The sequence below is a fragment of the Tursiops truncatus genome, chromosome X (genome assembly GCF_011762595.2).
Source record: "Tursiops truncatus isolate mTurTru1 chromosome X, mTurTru1.mat.Y, whole genome shotgun sequence".
NCBI lineage: Eukaryota > Metazoa > Chordata > Mammalia > Artiodactyla > Delphinidae > Tursiops > Tursiops truncatus.
The window spans coordinates 70,914,803-70,929,303 of record NC_047055.1 but is presented as its reverse complement, the minus strand read 5'-3'; the positions used below and the strand labels follow the sequence as shown (position 1 = coordinate 70,929,303).

The 14,501-nt window shown below is 37.0% G+C and overlaps 1 protein-coding gene across 5 annotated transcripts in view; it reads left to right on the top strand.

Annotated features, from left to right (window-relative positions):
- The window catches only part of ARHGEF9 (Cdc42 guanine nucleotide exchange factor 9), a 204,772-nt gene that overhangs the window by 115,919 nt on the left and 74,352 nt on the right, over nt 1-14,501 (top strand). The window lies entirely within an intron of this gene.

Here is a 14,501-nt window from a genome sequence, read left to right as displayed (position 1 = left end):
TCCAGACATTGTCAACTTTACCGAGGGACAAAAAAGAACCACTAATCTATTAAAATGATCATATACTTTTACACTGTAATCTGTTAATGTGGTGAATTTGGTTTGAATAATTTTCATATGTTAAATGAACATTGTATTGCTGGGATAAACCCCACCTAATCATGGTGTATTATCCTTCTTTATGTATTAGTTTGCTTTTTAAAAAATATTAGATTGTTTACCCTCTCTTAATTCAGTTCTAGGATTTATTTTTTTTTAGGATTTCATTCTTTATCATCTTGGTTTAGGTATAATTTACAAACAATAAAATTCACCAAATGTCTACTTCGATGGGTTTTGACAGGTGCATATAGTTGTGTAACTACCACCGTAATCAAGATATGGAACATCTCTATCACTTCATCAAGTTCTAATGTTCTCCCCTTGTTGTCAGTCTTTGCTCTCACCCTTGCCCTTGGCAAACACTGATCTGCATTCTGTCACCATAATTTTGTTTTTTTAGAATGTCATATAAATGGAATAATGCAATAGTGATATTTTGTTTAGCTTCTTTCACTTAATTTCTTTGATATCCATCCATATTTTTGCATGTATTAGTAGTTGGTTATTTTTCTTTTTATTGCTTAGCGATAATTCCATTGTGTGGATATACCACTCATTCACCAGTTCATTCCAGGACATCTGGGTTGTTTACTAGGTTGTTTCCATCTGTGGGATTACTGGGTTGCATTGTAGGTATTTGTTTAATTTTATAAGATACTGCCAAACTGTTTTCCAAAGTTACTGTATCATTTTGCATTCTCACTTCTAATATATAAGGGTTGCAGTTGTTCCACATGGTTGTCAGCACTTGGTATTATCAGTATTTTTAATTTTAGGCATTCTAATAGGTGCATAGTGGCATTTCATTGTGGGTTTAGTTTGCATTTCCCTAATGGCTAATGGTATTGAGCATTTTTTTCATGTGCTTATTTGCCATCTGTATAAAACCTTTGGTGAAGTGTCCTTGTCTTTTGCCCATGTGGGTTGTCTGTTTTCTTACTATTTAGTTCCAAGCGTTATTTCTGTATTCTGTTTGCAAGTCCTTGGTCATATATGTGATTTTCAAAGGTTTTCTCAGTCGTGGCTTAGTCTTTCATTTTTTCTTAACATTGTCTTTGAAAAGCATAAACTTTTAATTTTGTTGAAATTCAATTTATTACTTTTTCATGATTCATGTTTTTTTGTTTCTTATTTAAGAAATCTTTGCCTAACCCAAAGTCACAAAGCTTTTCTACTGTTTTCTTATAGAAATTATGTAGTTTTATTTCTTATATTTAGGCTATGATCATTTTTGAGGTACTTTTTATATATGGTGCAAAATAAGGTTCAAGGTTAATTTGCTTCCATGTGGATATTCAGTCATTCCAGCACCTTTGTTGAAAAAACTATTAATTTCTCCATTGAATTACCTGGGCATCTTTGTCAAAAATCAATTGATCGTATATGTGTAGTTCTATTCTTAGGAACACTATTCTGTTCCAGTGATCTATGTGACTATTTATATAGTAATACCACACTGTGTTTTCTTCTTGTTTTAATTGAGATATAATTGTCATATAGCATTATATCAGTTTCAGGTGTACAACATAATAATTTAATATTTATATATATTGTGAAATGATCACCACAGTAAGTCTAGTTAACATCTATTACCATACATAGTTACAATTTTTTTGTCTCACTGTCTTGAATAATGTAGCTTCATAGCAAGTCTTGAAAGCAGGTAAAGTTCTTCAAATTCATACTTTTTCAAAACAATTTTGGCTATTTTAGGTGATTTCTATTTCTATATAAATTTATCTTATCACAAGGAGAATTTTGTTCTCTTCTTTTTATTTTATCTATATGAGATGATGGAAGTTAAATAAACATTGTGGTAATCATTTCACAATATATGTAAAGCAAGCCATCTTGCTGTACACCTTAAACTTATACAGTGATGTTTGTGAATTATTTCTGGATAAAACTGGGGGGGTGGTGGGAAGAATCAGCTTGCTTAGTTCTACCAAAAAGCAAGGATAACAACAACAAAAAAGAATTCTTCCAGCATTTTGATTAGGATTACATTAAATCTCCCAGCATTGTTTCTAGTTTTCACTTGTATAGGTCTTGATCTTATTTTTTAAAATTGATTTCTAAGTAATTAATTTTTTGCTGCTTTATAAATTGTATTTTTATTTCAATTTCCTATAGTTTGTTGCTATGATATAGAAATGCAACTCATTTTTTTTTTACAGCTGTCCCTCAGTATCTGCAGGAGATGTGTTCCAGGACACCCTGCAGATACCAAAATCCACAGATGCTCAAGACCTTTATATAAAATGGTATAATATTTGCATATAACCTATGCACATACTCCCATATACTTTAAATTATCTCTAGATTACTTATTATACTTAATACAATGTAAATACTATGTAAATGGTTGTAAATAAAATGTAAATGCTATATAAATTTTTACTGGCATGCAAAACAAAGTTTTGCTTTTTGGAACTTTCTAGATTTATTTTCTGAATATTTTCCATCTGCAGTGGTTGAATCCACAGATGCAGAACCTGCCAATATGGAGGGCCAACTGTATTGACTTTGAATCCTGGCACATTATTGAATTCAATAATTGGGTCTATTTTTTTTTTTTTTTAGATTCCTTAGGATTGTATACATATACAATCACGTCATTTCTAAATAAAGGCAGTTTTATTTATTCTTTTTCAATCTGTATGACTCCTATTTCCTTTGCTTCTCTTATTGGACTAGCCAAGACCTTCACTACAGTGTTAACTAGAAGTGGTAAGAGCAGGCATCTTTTGTTTTGTACCTGATTTTTAGGGACAAAAATTCAGCATTTACTATTAAGAATGATATTAACTTTAAGTTTTTCACGATCACCCTTTATCACATTGGGGAAGTTTCTTTCTAATCCTGGTTTGCTGATGGCTTTTATCATAAATGTATTTTATCAAATGCTTATTGAAATTATTGAAATGGGTGTTAGTTGCTGAAGGTTGGGGTAACTGTGGCAATTTCTTAAAATAAAACAATGAAGTTTGCTGTCAATTGATTTTTCCTTTCATGAATGATTTCTCTGTAGCATGCACCGCTGTTTGACAGTACTTTACCCACAGCAGAATTTCTTTCAAAATGGAAATTCTCTCAAACTCTGCCACTGTTTTAGAAACTGAGTTTATTTAATATTCTAAACCTTTTGTTGTCATTTCAACTATCTTCACAGCATCTTCACCAGAAGTTGATTCCATCTTCAGAAACCTCTTTCTTTGCTCATCTGTAATAAGCAACTTCTCATCCATTAAAGTTTTACCATGAGATTGCAGCAATTCAGTCACATCTTCAGCCTCCACTCCTAATTCTACTTCTCTTGCTATTTCCACTACATCTGCAATTACTTCCTCCACTGAAATCTTGAACTTTTCAAAGTCATCCATGAGGGTTGGAATCAACTTCTTCTGAACTCCTGTTAACGTTGGTATTTTGACCTCTTCCCATGAATCACGAATGTTCTTAATGGCACCTAGAATGGTGAATCCTTCCCAGAAGGTTTTCAATTTGCTTTGTCTAGATCCATCAGAGGAATCACTGTCTATGGGAGCTATAGCCTTAAAATGTATTTCTTAATCATAAGACTTAAAAGTCAAAATTACTCTTTGATCCATGGGCTGTGTTAGCAGGCATGATAACAACATTAATCTCATTGTACATCTCCATCAGAGCTCTTGGGTGACCAGGTGAATTGTCAATGAGCAGTAATATTTTGCAAAGAATTTTTTTCTAAGCAGTAAGTCTCAACAGGGGACCTAAAATTTTCAGTAAATCATGTTGTTGTAAACAGATTTGCTGTCATCCATAGAGCACAGGCAGAGTAGATTTAACATAATTCTTAAAGGCCTCAGGATTTTCGGAATGGTAAATGAGCACTAGCTTCAACTTAAAATCAACCAGCTGCATTAGCTCCTAACAAAATAGTCAGCCTGCCTTTTTTTTTTTTTTTTTTTTTTTTTTTTTTTGTGGTACGCAGGCCTCTCACTGTTGTGGCCTCTCCCGTTGCGGAGCACAGGCTCCGGACGCACAGGCTCAGCGGCCACGGCTCACGGGCCCAGCCGCTCCGCGGCATGTGGGATCTTCCTGAACTGGGGCACAAACCCGTGTCCCCTGCATCAGCAGGCAGACTCTAAACCACTGCGCCACCAGAGAAGCCCCAGCCTGCCCTTTTAAGCTTTGAAGCCAGTCACTGACTTCCTCTCTAGCTGTGAACATCCTAGAGGGCATCTTCTTTTTATGGAAGGCTGTTTTGCCTACACTGAAAATCTGTTGTTTAGTGTAGCCACCTTCCTTTATTATCTTAGCTAGATCTTCTAGATAACTTGCTGCAGCTTCTACATTAGCACTTGCTGCTTCACCTTGCACTTTTATGTTATGGAGATGGCTTCTTTCCTTAGACCTCATGAACCAACCTCTGCTAGCTTCACTCTTTTCTCTGCAGCTTCCTCACCTCTTTCAGCCTTTGTAGAATTGAAGAGAGTTAGATTCTTGTTCTGGATTAGGCTTTGACTTAGGGGAATATTGTGGCTGGTTTGATCTTCTATCCAGACAACTAAAACTTTCTCCATATCAGCAATAAGGCTGTTTCAATTTCTTATCATTTGTGTGTTAACTGGAGTAGCACTTTTAATTTCCTTCAAGAACTTTTCCCTTGCCTTCACAGCTTGGCTGTTTGGCACAAGAGGCCTAACTTTTAGCCTATCTCGGCTTTTATCATACCTTCCTCACTAAGTTTAATTATTCTAGCTTTTGATTTAAAGTGCGAGACATGTGTCGCTTCCTCTCACTTGAACACTAGAGGCCATTGTAATGTTATTAATTGGCTTAACTTCAATATTGTGTCTCAAGTAATAGTGAGCCCCAAGGAGTGGGAGAGAGATGGAGCAACAGTGGAGCAGTCAGAATACACAACATTTATACACTGAATTCACCTTCTTACCTGGGTGAGGTTTGTATCACCCTCAAGCAATTACAACATTAACATCAAAGATCATTGATCACAGATTACCATAACAAATATAGTAATAGTGAAAAAGCTTGAAACATTCCAAGAATTGCCAAAATGTGGCATAGAGACATGACGTGAGCAAATGCTGTTGGAAGAATGGCGCCAATAGACTTGCTCAACCAGGATTGTCCCAAACTTCAACTTGTAAAAAACAATGTGAAGTGCAGTAAAGTGAAGTGCAATGAAATGAAGGATGCCTGTATACCATTTACCCAGATTCACCTAATATTAACATTCTATTTTTTAGTTTTCTAAGGAACCCCCATACTGTTCTCCATAGTGGCTGTATCAATTTACATTCCCACCAACAGTGCAAGAGGGTTCCCTTTTCTCCATACACTCTCCAGCATTTATTGTAGATTTTCTGATGATGCCCATTCTAAACGGTGTGAGGTGATACCTTATTGTAATTTTGATTTGCATTTCTCTAATAATTAGTGATGTTGAGCATCTTTTCATGTGCCTTTTGGCCATCTGTATGTCTTCTTTGGAGTAATATCTACTTAGGTCTTCTGCCCATCTTTTGATTGGGTTGTTTGTTTTTTTGATACCATATGACCCAGCAATCCCACAACTGGGCATATACCCTGAGAAAATAACTCAAAAAGACACATGCACCCCAATGTTCCTTGCAGCACTATTTACAATAACCAGATCATGGAAGCAACATAAATGCCCATCAACAGACGAATGGATAAAGAAGATATGGTACATATATACAACAGAATATTACTCGCGATAAAAAGGAAGGAAATTGGGTCATTTGTAGAGACGTGGATGGACCTAGAGACTGTCATACAGAGTGAAGTTAGTCAGAAACGGAAAAACAAATACTGTATATTAACACATATATGTGGAATCTAGAAAAATGGTACAGATGAACCGGTTTGCAAGGCAGAAATAGAGACACAGATGTAGAGAACAAACATATGGACACCAAGGGGAGAAAGCAGGGGGAAGATGGTGGTGGGATGAATTGGGAAATTGGGATTGACATATATACACTAATATGTATAAAATAGATAACTAATGAGAACTTGCTGTATATCACAGGAAACTCCACTGTGCAGTAGAAACTAACAGAACATTGTGAAACAACTATATCCCAATTAAAAAAAAAAGCATTCTACTGATTTTGATGAATCACTTGAATGTGCTCACCCTCTCCTAACCCCTCCTCCCCTCTCTCTACATTTACACACATACACACACACACACAAACAAACACACGTACACATATATACACGTATATGTTTTTTCTTCAGTCATTTGTGTTTAACTTGCATACATCAGTAATCTTTACCCCTGAATAGTCCAAAGTGTATTTCCTAAGGAACATTCTATGGAGACAATTTGAGGCTCTGGATGATGTGATTCTTTCAAACAGAAATTTATTATATTTTTCAATCTTTTCTAACTATTCTCAGTGGTAAGATTTTCTAAAACTATTTAGTCTGCCGCTACCAGAAATAGAACCTCTGACTATCACTTTTTATGATCCAGTGCCATAATTTTTTGCCACTTGTGTTTTACTATTTTCAGGGCCAGTCATCTCTCATTACCCTTCCTTTAGAGAATTTACCAGCTTTTCCTACTTATATATTTATTTTTTAAACATCTTTATTGGAGTATAATTGCTTTACAATGGTGTGTTAGTTTCTGCTGTATAACAAAGTGAATCAGCTACATGTATACATATATCACCATATCACCTCCTTTTTGAGCCTCCCTGCCACCCTCCCTATCCCACCCCTCTAGGTGGTCACAAAGCACGGAGCTGATCTCCCTGTGCTATGCAGCTGCTTCCCACTAGCTACCTATTTTGCTTTTGGTAGTGTATATATGTCAATGCTACACTCTCACTTGGTCCCAGCTGAACCTTCCCCACCACGTATCATCAAGTCCATTCTCTATGTCTGCATCTTTATTCCTGTCCTGCCCCTAGGTTCATTAGAACCTTTTTTTTCCTTTAGATTCCATATATATGTGTTAGAATACAGTATTTGTTTTTCACTTTCTGACATACTTCACTCTGTATGACAGACCATAGGTCCATCTACCTCACTACAAATAATTCAATTTTGTTTCTTCTTATGGCTGATTAATATTCCATTGTATATATGTGCCACATCTTCTTTACCCATTCATCTCCCAATGGACACTTAGGTTGCTTCCATGTCCTGGCTATTGTAAATAGAGCTGCAATCAACATTGTGGTACATGAGTCTTTGAATTATGGTTTTCTCAGGGTATATGCCCAGTAGTAGGATTGCTGGGTCATATGGTAGTTCTATTTTAAGTTTCTTAAGGAACCTCCTTACTGTTTTCCATAGTAGCTGTATAAATTTACATTCCCACCAATAGTTCAAGAGGGTTTCCTTTTCTCCACACCCTCTCCAGCATTTATGGTTTATATAATTTTTTTAAAAACATCTTTATTGGTGTATAATTGCTTTACAATGGTGTGTTAGTTTCTGCTATATAACAAAGTGAATCAGCTATACAAATACATATAACCCCATATCTCTTCCCTCTTGTGTCTCCCTCCCTCCCACCCTCACTATCCCACCCCTCTAGGTGATCACAAAGCACGGAGCAGATCTCCCTGTGCTATGCGGCTGCGTCCCACTACCTATTGGTTTTACATTTGGTAGTGTATATATGTCCATGCCACTCCCTCACTTTGTCCCAGCTTACCCGTCCCCTACCTGTATCCTCAAGTCCATTCTCTAGTAGGTCTGCATCTTTATTCCCGTTCTGCCCCTATGTTCTTCATGACTCTTTTTTTTTTTTTTAGATTCCAAATATGTGTTAGCACATGGTATTTGTTTTTCTCTTTCTGACTTACTTCACTCTGTATGACAGACTCTAGGTCCATCCACCTCCCTACAAATAACTCAATTTCGCTTCTTTTTATGGCTGAGTAATGTTCCATTGTATATTTGTGCCACATCTTTATCCATCCATCTGTTGATGGACATTTAGGTTGCTTCCATGTCCAGGCTATTGTAAATAGAGCTGCAATGAACATTGTGCTGCATGACTCTTTTTGAATTATGGTTTTCTCGGGGTATATGCCCAGTAGTGGGATTGCTGGGTCATATGGTAGTTCTCTTTTTAGTTTCTTAAGGAACCTCCATACTGTTCTCCATACTGGCTGTATCAATTCACACTCCCACCAACAGTGCAAGAGGATTCTCTTTTCTCCACACCCTCTCCAGCATTTATTGTTTGTAGATTTTTTGATAATGGCCATTCTGACTGGTGTGAGGTGATACCTCATTGTAGTTTTGATTTACATTTCTGTGATGATTAGTGATGTTGAGCATTCTTTCACGTGTTTGTTGGCAATCTGTATATCTTCTTTGGAGAAATGTCTACTTAGCTCTTCTGCCCATTTTGGAATTGGGTTTTTTGTTTCTTTGCTATTGAGCTTCATGAGCTGCTTGTAAATTTTGGAGATTAATCCTTTGTCAGTTGCTTCATTTGCAAATATTTTCTCCCATTCTTAGGGATGTCTTTTCGTCTTGTTTATGTTTTCCTTTGCTGTGCAAATGCTTCTAAATTTCATTAGGCCCCATTTCTTTATTTTTGTTGTTATTTACATTTCCCTAGGAGGTGGGTCAAAAAGGATCTTGCTGTGATTTGTGTCATAGAGTGTTCTGCCTATGTTTTCCTCTAAGAGTTTTATAGTGTCTGGCCTTACATATAGGTCTTTAATACATTTTGAGTTTATTGTTGTGTCTGGTGTTGGGGAGTGCTCTAATTTCATTCTTTTACATGTAGCTGTCCAGTTTTCCCAGCAACACTTACTGAAGAGGCTATCTTTTCTGCACTGTATATTCTTGCCTTCTTTATCAAAAATAAGGTGACCATAGATGCATGGGTTTATCTCTGGATTTCTATCCTGTTCCTTTGATCTATATTTCTGTTTTTGTGCCAGTACTATACTGTCTTGATTACTATAGCTTTGTAGTATAGTCTGAAGTAGGAGAGCCTGATTCCTCCAGCTCCATTTTTCTTTCTCAAGATTCCTTTGGCTATTCAGGGTCTTTTGTGTTTCCATTCAAATTGAGAATTTTTTTTGTTCTACTTCTGTGAAAAATGCCATTGGTAGTTTAAGGATTGCATTGAATCTGTAGATTGCTTTGAGTTGTACAGTCATTTTCACAATGTGGATTCTTCCAATCCAAGAACACGGTATATCTCTCCATCTGTTTGTATCATCTTTAATTTCTTTTATCAGTGTCTTATAGTTTTCTGCATACAGGTATTTTGTCTCCTTAGGTAGGTTTATTCCTAGGTATTTTATTCTTTTTGATGCAATGGTAAATGGGAGTGTTTCCTCAATTTCTCTTTCAATTTTTTCATCATAGTGTATAGGAATACAAGAGACTTCTGGGCATTAATTTTGTATCATGCCACTTTACCAAATTCATTGATTAGCTCTAGTAGTTTTCTAGTAGCATCTTTAGGATGCTCTATGTATAGTATCATGGCATCTGCAAACAGTGACTGTTTTACTTCTTTTCCATTTTGGATTCCTTTTATTTCTTTCTCTTCTCTGATTGCCATTCATAAAACTTCCAAACCTATGTTGAATAGTGGTGAGAGTGGGCAACCTTGTCTTCTTCCAGATCTTAGAAGAAATGGTTTCAGTTTTTCACCATTGAGAACGATGTTGGCTGTGGGCTTGTCATATATGGCTTTATTATGTTGAGGTTGGTTCCCTCTATGCTTACTTTCTGGAGAATTTTTACCATAAATGGGTGTTGATATTTGTCAAAAGCCTTTTCTACATCTACTGAGATTATTACATGGTTTTTATTCTTCAATTTGTTAATATGGTGCATAACATTGATTCATTTGCATATATTGAAGAATCCATGCATTCCAGGGATAAACCCTACTTGATCATGGTGTATGATCCTTTCAATGTGCTGTTGGATTCTGTTTGCTAGTATTTTATGGTGGATTTTTGCATCTATGTTGTTCAGTGATATTGCCCTGTAGTTTTCTTTTTTTGTGACATCTTTGTCTGTTTTTGGTGTCAGAGTGATGGTGCCCTATTGAATGAGTGTGGGAGTGTTCCTCCCTCTGCTATATTTTGGGAGAGTTTGAGAAGAATATGTGTTAACTCTTCTCTAAGCATTTGATAGAATTCACCTGTGAAGCCTTTTGGCCCTATGCTTTTGTTTGTTGGAAGATTTTTAATCACAATTTCAATTATAGTGCTTGTGATTTGTCTCTTCATGTTTTTTATTTCTTCCTAGTTCAGTCTTGGAAGCTTGTACTTTTCTAAGAATTTTACCATTTCTTCCAGGCTGTGTATTTTATTTTCATATAGTTGCTTGTAGTAGTATCTCATGATCCCTTTTATTTCCACAGTGTCAGTTGTTACTTCTTTTTCATTTCTAATTTGGTTGCTTTGAGTCTTGTCCTTTCTTGTTTTCTTGATGAGTCTGGCTACTGGTATGTCAATTTTACCTTCTCAAAGAATCAGCTTTTAGTTTTATTGATATTTGATTTTTATCCTTTAATTTGTTAATATGGTGTATCACGTTGATTGACTTGCATATATTGAAACAGTAGTTTCCTTCATTTCCTTTTCATTTATTTCTCATGTGATCTATATGATTTCTTTCCTTCTGCTAACGTTTTTTTGTTGTTCTTCTTTCTCTCATTGCTTTAGGTGTAAAGTTAGGTTGTTTATTTGAGATTTTCTTTTTTCTTGAGTTAAGATTGTATTGCTGTAAACTTCCTTCTTAAAAACTGCTTTTGTGGCATCCCATAGGTTTTGGGTCAATGTGTTTTCATTGTCACTTGTTTCTAGGTATTTTTTGATTTCCTCTTTGATTTCTTCTGTGATCTCTTGGTTATTTAGTAGTGTATTGTTTAGCCTTCCTGTGTTTGTATTTTTTACAGTGTTTTCACTGTAATTGATATCTAGTCTCATAGCACTGTGGTTGGAAAAGATACTTGACACAATTTCAATTTTCTGAAATTTACCAAGGCTTGATTTGTGTCCCAAGATATGATCTATCCTGGAGAATGTTCCATGAGCACTTGAAAAGAAAGTGTATTCTGTTGTTTTGGGGTGGAATGTTCTATAAATATCAATTAATTCCATCTTGTTAAGTGTATCATTTAAAGCTTGTGTTTCCTTATTTATTTTCAGTTTGGATTATCTGTCCATTTGTGAAAGTGGGGTGTTAAAGTCCCCAGTATGAATGTGTTACTTTCAGTTTCCCCTTTTATGGCTGTTAGCATTTGCCTTATTTATTGAGGTGCTCCTATGTTGGGTGCATAAATATTTACACTTGTTATATCTTCTCTTGGATTGATCCCTTGATCATTATGTAGTGTCCTTTTTTGTCTCTTGTAATAGTCTTTATTTTAAAGTCTATTTTGTCTGTTATGAGTATTGGTATGCCAGATTTCCTTTGATTTCTATTTGCATGGAATATCTTTTTCCATCCCATCACTTTCAGTCTGTATGTGTCCCTAGGTCTGAAGTGGGTTGCTTGTAGACAGCATTTACACACGTCTTGTTCTTGTATCCATTCAGCCATTTTGTGTCCTTTGGTTGGAGAATTTAATCCACTTACATTTAAGGTAATTATCGATATATATGTTCCTATTACCATTTTCTTAATTATTTTTTGTAAGTCTTTTCCTTCTCTTGTGTTTCCTGCCTAGAGAAGTTGCTTTAGCATTTTTTGTACAGCTGGTTTCATTGTGCTGAATTCTCTTAAGTTTTGCTAGTCTGTAAAAGTTTTAATTTTGCCATCAAATCTGAATGAGATCCTTGCTGGGTAGAATAATCTTGGTTGTAGGTTTTTCCCTTTCATCACTTTTAATATGTCCTGCCACTCCCTTCTGGCTTGCAGAATTTCTGCTGAAAGATCAGTTGTTAAGCTTATGGGGATTCCCTTGTATGTTATTTTTTGCTTTTCCCTTGCTGCTTTTCATATTTTTGGTTTGTATTTAATTTTTGATTGTTTCCTTAATATGTGTCTTGCCATGTTTCTTGGATTTATCCTGTATGGGACTCTCTGCTCTTCCAGGACTTGATTGACTATTTCCTTTCCCATGTTAGGGAAGTTTTCGACTATAGTCTCTTCAGATATTTTCTCAGACACTTTCTTTTTGTGTTCTTCTTCTGGGACCCCTATAATTTGAATTTTGTTGCATTTAATGTTGCCCCAGAAGTGTCTATTCATTCTTTTTTCTTTATTTTGCTCTGCCACAGGTATTTGCAGTATTCTATCTTCCAGCTCACCTATCCATTCTTCTGCCTCAGTTATTCTGCTATTGATTCCTTCTAGAGTATTTTTCCTTTCTTTGTTTGTGTTCTTCATCACTGTTTGTTTGCTCTTGAGTTCTTCTAGGTCCTTGTTAAACACTTCTTGTATTTTCTCTATTCTATTTCTGAGATTTTGGATCATCTTTACTATCATTACTCTTAATTGTTTTTCAGGTAGACTGCCTATTTCCTCTTCATTTGTTTGTTCTGCTGGGTTTTTGCCTTGCTCCTTCATCTGCTTCATATTTCTCTGTCTTCTCATTTTGTTTAACTTAGTGTGTTTTGGCTCTCCTTTTCCTCAGCTTTGTAGTTCCCATTATTTTTGTTTTGCCCCCAGTGGGTGAGATTGGTTTATTTGCTTATGTAAGCTTCCTGGTGGATGGGACTGGTGCATTTCTTCTGGTTGGTGGAGATGGATCTTGTTTCTCTGGTGTGCAGGGCCACATCCGGTGTGGTGTTTTGTGGTGTCTGTCAACTTAGCATGACTTTAGGCAGCCTCTCTGCTAATTGGTGGGTTTTTGTTCCTGTCTTGCAAGTTGTTTGCTGTGGGGCATCCAGCACCAGAGCTTGCTGGCCATTGGGTGGAATGGGTCTTAGTGTTGATGAAGTCTCTGGGAGAGCTCTTGCTTATTGATATTACATGGGGCTGGGAGGTCTCTGGTGGTCCAATATCCTGGACTTGGCTCTCCCACCTCAGAGGCTCATGCCCGTCATCCAGCTGGAGCACCAAAATCGTGCCAGCCACACAGCTTGGAAGTAAAGGAAGGAAAAAAAAGAACAAACAGATAGAACCCCAAACCAAATGGTAAAAACAAAACGAAACAGACAAAATCAGACAAAGAAACGTACCCATGTGTGCACGCAAACACACACACACACACACACACACACACACACACACACACACTCATAAAAAACAGACAAACAACCAAAAAACAACAAGAGCAGAAAAAGAAAACAAAACAAAACTACCAGACAGAACCCTAGGACAAATGATATCAAACCTAAAGAGACCAAATCATACAAAGATACATACATACATGCATTTACAAAAAGAGAAAAAGGGGGAAAAATTAAAAATAAAAATATTTTAAAAATTTAAAATAAAGGAAGGTAACAACCAAACCAATAAACAAATCCACCAGTGATAACAAGCACTTAAAACTAAACTAAGAGAAACATAAAACCAAAAACAAATCAGACTTAGAAAGCAAACGCCAAGTCTACAGTTTCTCCCAAAGTCTACCACCTCAATTTTGGGAACATTTGTTGTCTATTCAGCTACTCCACAGATGCAGGGTTTTATCAAGTTGATTGTGGGGATATAATCCACTGCTCCTGAGGATGCATGGAGAAATTTCCCTTTCTCTTCTTTGTTCGCACAGCTCCTGGGATTCAGCTTTGGTTTTGGCCCTGCCTCTGCATGTAGGCCACCCTCAGGTGTCTGTTCCCCACCCAGACAGGAGTGAGTTCAAGCAGCAGCTGATTAGGGCTCTGTTGCTCGCTCCAGCCAGGGAGAGGGAAAAGTATGGTAGTCAGAATTAGAATGTGGGGGTGAGCCTGCAGCACCAGAGGCTGACATGACATTGCAACAGCCTGTGGTGCACCATGTGTTCTACCAGGGAAGTTGTCCCTGGATCATGGGACCCTGGCCATGGTTTGCTGCATGGGTATCCATGGAAGTGTGGGTAGTGACCTGCACTTACACAAAGGATTCTTGGTGGCAGTGGTGGCAGTGTTAACGGTCCATGCCCATCTCTGTGGTCCAATCTGATAGCTGTGGCTCACTCCTGTCTCTGGAGCTCATTTAGGTGGTGCTCTGCCCTCTGTGGGCACAAGGAGCAGGAATCCCCTCTCCTCGCACACCCCAAAACAGTGGTCTCTTGCCTCTCCATCTGATCCAGACATTTTCCCAGACTCCTTCCTGGCTAGCTGTGGTACACTAGTCCACTTCAGGCTGTCTTCACACAGCCAACCCCAGTCCTTTCCCTGAGGTCTGACCTCCAAAGCCTGAACCTCAGCTCTCAGCTCCCACCCACCCCGATGAGTGAGCAGACAAGCATCTTAGGCTGGTGAGTGCTGGTTGGC